The sequence below is a fragment of the Oryx dammah genome, unplaced genomic scaffold (genome assembly GCF_014754425.2).
Source record: "Oryx dammah isolate SB20612 unplaced genomic scaffold, SCBI_Odam_1.1 HiC_scaffold_3, whole genome shotgun sequence".
In the NCBI taxonomy this organism is placed as follows: Eukaryota; Metazoa; Chordata; class Mammalia; order Artiodactyla; family Bovidae; genus Oryx; species Oryx dammah.
The window spans coordinates 91,186,580-91,192,503 of NW_024070187.1; the positions used below are offsets into that span (position 1 = coordinate 91,186,580).

The window sequence follows — 5,924 nt, forward strand, 5'->3', positions numbered from 1 at the left end:
TAGTTAACAGAGCCTTTGACACTGATGATGGGGGGAAATTCTTCATTTGCTCCATCTTCCTTGCATTCAAGTGCAAAGGGTCAGGAGAAGATAAATTGCCACATCCGGTGAACACCAGATCTGCAGCATTTAAACCTAATCCATGACTAATGATTGCTAATAATTAGGTACTCATTCCCAGGTGGCGCAAGTGGTAAAGAATCTGCTGCCAGTGCAGGAGACATAAGAGACACAGGACGATCCCTGAGGTGGCAAGATCCCCTGGAAGAGGACCTGGCACCCCACTCCAGTATTCTTTCTGGGAGAATCCCATGGACAGAGGAGCCTGGTAGGCTACAGTCTATGGGGTCACAAAGAGTCAGACATAACTGAGCATCTGAGCACTGCACTGCACTCACTAGAAGAATATTTTCTTAGAACTGGGCATTTATGGTAAAATAACTGGCAAACAAGGTTACAAAAACAGAGTGTATTTTAAGTTTTCATATTTAATAAATTAATGTGTGTAAAACATATAAGCAATACAGTATAACTGTACTGTTCATGAAGTGGTTGATAAAAATTATTCAGATTCTGTAGTATCATAATGAGACAATTGCATAGTTCCATGAAAAAGAAAATGGCTTCTTTCACTTCTGTCCTGGATGTCTGTGACAACAGGTATAACCTCAGTTGAAGTTAAGGTGAAAGTCTGAAGGACACATTTTGTAACATGAGGCCTAGGCCAGTACCAATGGCCTCCTAGATGACTCACCCTGGGCTAGGCTTTGCTCTTCCTGCTCCCAAAGGGACACAATGGAATCATATTTCCAAGGTTTTTAAAGGAACAAGATGATTAAATTTGGTGAGTGAAGTGAAGTCGCTCAGTCGTGTCCAACTCTTTGTGACCCCATGGACTGTAGCCTACCAAGCTCTTCTGTCCATGGGATTTTCCAGGCAATAGTACTGGAGTGGACTGCCTTTTCCTTTCCCAAAGGATCTTCTCGACCCAGGGATTGAACCCAGGTCTCCCGCATTATAGACAGATGCTTTACCGTCTGAGCCACCAGGGAAGTCAGGGTTATTATTAAAACCAAAATGTTGGCAGCATTCTTTTTTTCATCTAAGGTTTTTAGTTTAGTTTCAGCTAAGGTTTTTAGAATCTCTGGTCATGCAATGTCATGCAATATCATGGTCTGGTTTTTACACAAGGCTTATTGTGTATCTCATGCCAAGTCAACTGAATATGAGTTTAAGAGAATTTAACAAACAGGGGATTTAAATCCCTGTGTACCAGCTGACTTTTCAGCAGAAACTTTGCAGGCCATAAAGGAGTGCCATGATATATTTAAAAGGATGAAAGTAAGAAATCTACAACCAGGAATACTCTACCCAACAAAGCTGTAATTCAGATTTGAAGAAGAGATAGAGTTGTACAGACAAACAAAGCTAAAAGAGTTTAGTGCCACTAAACCAATTTTACAAGAAATGTTAAAGTGAGGATCAAGGAGATTATTATAGACAATTATAACTAATAAATTGAATAATATATAAGAAATTGATAAATCTGTAGAAATGTATGAACTTTAAGACTAGAGAGTCTATTTCATAAAGAAATAGAAAATATAAACAGACCAATTACCAGTAATGTTGAGTCAGCAACTAAAAAAAAAACACAAAAACCTCCCATGAAACAAGAGTCTAGAACCAGATGGCTTCACATGAATTCTACCAAATATTTAACAAGAGGTTAACACTTATCCTTCTCAAACTATTCCAAAACACTGAACAGTGAGAAATGCTTCCAATCTTGATCTATGAGTATCATTACCCTGATACCAAAACCAGACAAAGATACTGCTAAGAAATAAAATTACAGACTGATAATCTGATAAACATAATACAAATTCTCAAAAAATAAACTAGCAAACCAAATTCAATAATACATGAAAAGAATCATACGCCATGATCAAGTAGAATTTATCCCAGAGATGCAAGAATGTTTCAATATCTGCAAATAAGTCAATGTGACATACTGCATCAACAAACTGAAAAATAAAAATTGTGATCATCTCAATAGATGCATAAAAAGCTACTGACAAAGTTCAATATCCATTTATGATAAAACTCTCAACTAAGTGAGTATAGAGGTAACATGCTTCAACATGACAAAGTCCATGTATGACAAACTTACTGTCAACATCATACTCAATAGTGAAAGGCTGAAAGTATCCTTGAAAATCAGAAACAAGATATCATGCCAACTCTCACTATGTTTATTCAAAATGGTATTGAAAAGCCTAGCTATAGCAATCAGACAAAAAAAAAAAAAAAGAAAATTTGAAAACGCCAATTTGGAAAGAAAAAAGTAAAACTGTCAGTGCTTGCAGATAACATGATGCTACAATACAGAAAACCCTAAAGTCTCCACCAAAGACTATTAGAACTAATAAATAAATTCAGTGAAGTTGCAGGCTATAAGATCAATGTAGAGAAAGCTGTTGCATTTCTATACACTAATAGCAAACTATCAGAAAGAGAAATTACTTTTAAAAAATCCCATTTACAATTGCATAAAAATTACCTAGGAATAAAATTAACCAAGGAGATGAAAGATCTGAATTCCAAAGGCTGTAGGACTTTGATAAATGAAATTAAAGATGACAGAAGCAAATAGAAGCATATATTATGCTCATGAATTAGAATAATTTATATTGTTAAAATATCCATACTCCCCAAGGCAATCAATATGTTCAAAGCAATCCCTATCCAAATTCTAATGGCATTTTTCCAAAAATTAAAACAAATCTCAAATTTGTATGGAAACTTAAAAGATCTTGAATAGCCAGAGAAATCTGAGAAAGAAGAACAAAGCTCAACATATAATACTTTCTGATTTCAAACTATATTACAAAGCTACATAATTTTTTTTAAAAAGTATGGTACTGGCAAAAAAAAAAAAAAGACAGATACACAGATCAATGGAACAGAATAGAGAGCCCAGAAATAAATCCACACTTATATGGTCAATTAATCTACAACAAAGATAAGAATATACTTTGGCAAAAAGACAGCCACTTCAATAAATAGTGTCGGGAATATTAGACAGCTACATGCAACAGAATAAAATTGGTTTACTTTCTCACATCATGTAAAAAAATACACTCGAAATGGATTAAAGATTTAAATAAAATGCCTGAAAACATGAAACTGCTAAACAAAAATATAAGCAATATGTTCTTAGACCTGGGTCTCAGCAATATGTTTTGATCTGTCTCCTCAGGCAAGGGAAACACAAGCAAAAGTAAACAAAAGGGACTATATCAAACTAAAAAACTTTTGTACAGTAAAGGAAACTGTATTTTAAAAAATCAGCCTCCTGAATGGAAAAAGATATTGTGCCAATTACATAGTTGATAAGGGATTAATATCCAAAATATACAAAGAACTCATACAATTCAGCATCCAAAAAAAAAAAAAAAAGCAATCCAATCAAAAAATGGGCAAAGAATAGCACTGGCATCGGAGGAGCTGCCCATTGTCATGCTGTACAAGATGGGCTTTCCTGAAGTTGCCAGAGACTAGAAACTCTTGGGTTCCCAGCAGCCTCACCAGATAAATTAGAAAGGCTACCTGACTAGCAAGTGTGGAAACCTCCAGGTATTTTGGGAACCATGGAAAGGAAGGAATTCACCTAGATCTGTCAGACAAAATCTGTGACAAGCTCTTGTCGTGACTTTCCTAGCCCTGAGAAGCTTTTTAAAAAATTCAGTCTGGGACTCCTTATAAAAATTTCGGCAAAGCACCTCTTTGAGGAAAACTTGGTTGCCACTGCAGCAGAGCCCCATGCCACCTGCTCCTGCTCCTGCCTCACCGCTGTTCACTCTCCCCGAAGAACAAGTCGGTCAGGAAGCCATGCTGCTGCCATGGCCTTCAAAGACACCAGCAAGACTCTCATGGAGCCAGAGGTGGCCATTCACCAGATTAGGATCACCTTCACTGGCCACAGTGTGAGGTCTCTGGAGAAGCCATGTGCTGGTCAGCGGTGCAAAGGAAAAGAATCTCAAAGTGAAAGGACCTGTTCGGATGCCTACCAAGACTCTGAGAATAACTATAAGGAAAACTCCTTGTGGTGAAGGTTCTAAGACTTGGGATTGATTCCAGATAAAGATCCATAAGTGACTCATTGACCTGCACAGTCCTTCTGAGATTGTCGAGCAGATCACTTCCATCAGCATTAAGTCAGGAGTCAAGGTAGATGTCACCATTGCCAATGCCTAAATCAACCTTTTTAATAAGTTGATACTCAGCTGTTTGAAAAAAAAAAAAAAAAGCTTCAGCAAAGCAGAAAGTAGTCCATTTGATCAATTAGAGTTATACAAATCATAAATCAGGTCAAGTTTATTGAGACCAGATTTATTTTGCAAACAAATTAGTCTTAATTTGGTTATATTTGGTAGATATGAAGGTAATTTTAGTGCCGGGGTCCAGCCCCGGTGGATCCAGGGAATTCGAAGGGTGGATGGCGTTGGTGAGGAAAACTTGTTTATTAATATTAGATTAAGAAACAATAGTGTAGTAGGAAAATTAAGTGGAGAAAGAGGGCTGAATAACTTGGATTACGTGGAAGACCAATAAAATTCCAGACAAGGAATTTGCACCATCTACGTTGGGCCACCAGCGCTCACTTGAATATCTAAGGGTGCCTTGCCTTAGGCTCCCTTTCGCGTGGGTCTTAACAGCCAGGGCAAGTAAGTAGACTTGGCGAGCCTCCGCGCCCCAGATGGGAATTCAGCCTGAAATTAAAGTAAAGAGGAAAAGGAGGGAGAGGGAGAAAAAGAGAGAGAGACACGGGGGAAACCAATCCAGCGACTGGCTCCGGCTCCTATTGTTTAGAAGGCCTTTTAGATTGTACATAGAGATCAATGGGTAATACAAAATTATGCAGTGTTAGCAGCCCAGACTCTTATCAAAACCAGGCTTTTCTCTCTGCATACCTAGCTGTATACACAAGTCTTAGGTAATTTACATCATCTTCTGGCTAAAAAGGGCCAATTAACATTTTACAGCCTTTTTTCTGATAAGGGTTTGTCAACCAGAAGACTTATTTGTGTTGATCTTCCCAAGGTTTGGTGCCACTCTCAGAAAGCACTAAATAAAGTTACATTCTTACATAGTAAAGATACAGCAACTTATAACAAGTAAAGTGATTTACAACAAAACAGAAGCGATTAACTCAAAAGTCTAGTGTTGCTAACATCAAAACCACCATATGTCCTTTTCCATATCCCGTTCACATTGATCAACATCCTCCCAGGTGCCTAAAAGATAAAGAATATGGAGGCCTGGCAGCAGTCATTGAGTCAACAGCGAAAACCCTCTACCAATATAATTTTTAACTCTTTAGAAAAGGCTCTGTATCTTTAAGATGCTTTTAAGCTTTGTGCCTCTCACGGTTGGGGGCTGCAAGCAATTCACAAGCTGTAAGAGGTCCAGGGAACCTGTTAGGTAAGCTAGAGAGCAATCAGAGGGGGTTTAACTGAAACATCCCTTTCAAATGCAGAAGACTAAAGCCCTGAATTGACTTTTTTCCAGAGAATATCAGAAAAGTGGAAAAGCAGAGTACAAAAGCCGGCAGATTTCTGTTTTTTTTTGTTGTTGTTGTTGGGGTACATGCTCAGGAAATTCCAGGGGGACCCCTGAAGTCTGATCACGACCTTGCGTATGTCAGCTTCCTTCCTCATGACCTTGTCACAGGCAGGATTCCTCACGCTGGCTCCCTGCATTTTAGAGAGAAAAAGATTATGTTTCAATGAATGTTAAATCCCAATTTTATTAATGGAGGTCTGTATTTACTAAGACTCACTTCCTGGATATTTCCTTGTTGTTATATTAATATAAAGGTTAATTGAATTATTAAAAGGATACTCTAAATTTTTTCTGAG

General features: G+C 37.7%; 1 pseudogene; it reads left to right on the top strand.

The window, feature by feature from the left end:
* Nucleotides 1-3,495: 3,495 nt before the first annotated feature.
* On the top strand, nucleotides 3,496-4,457 carry LOC120861479 (annotated as a pseudogene).
* Nucleotides 4,458-5,924: the final 1,467 nt, after the last annotated feature.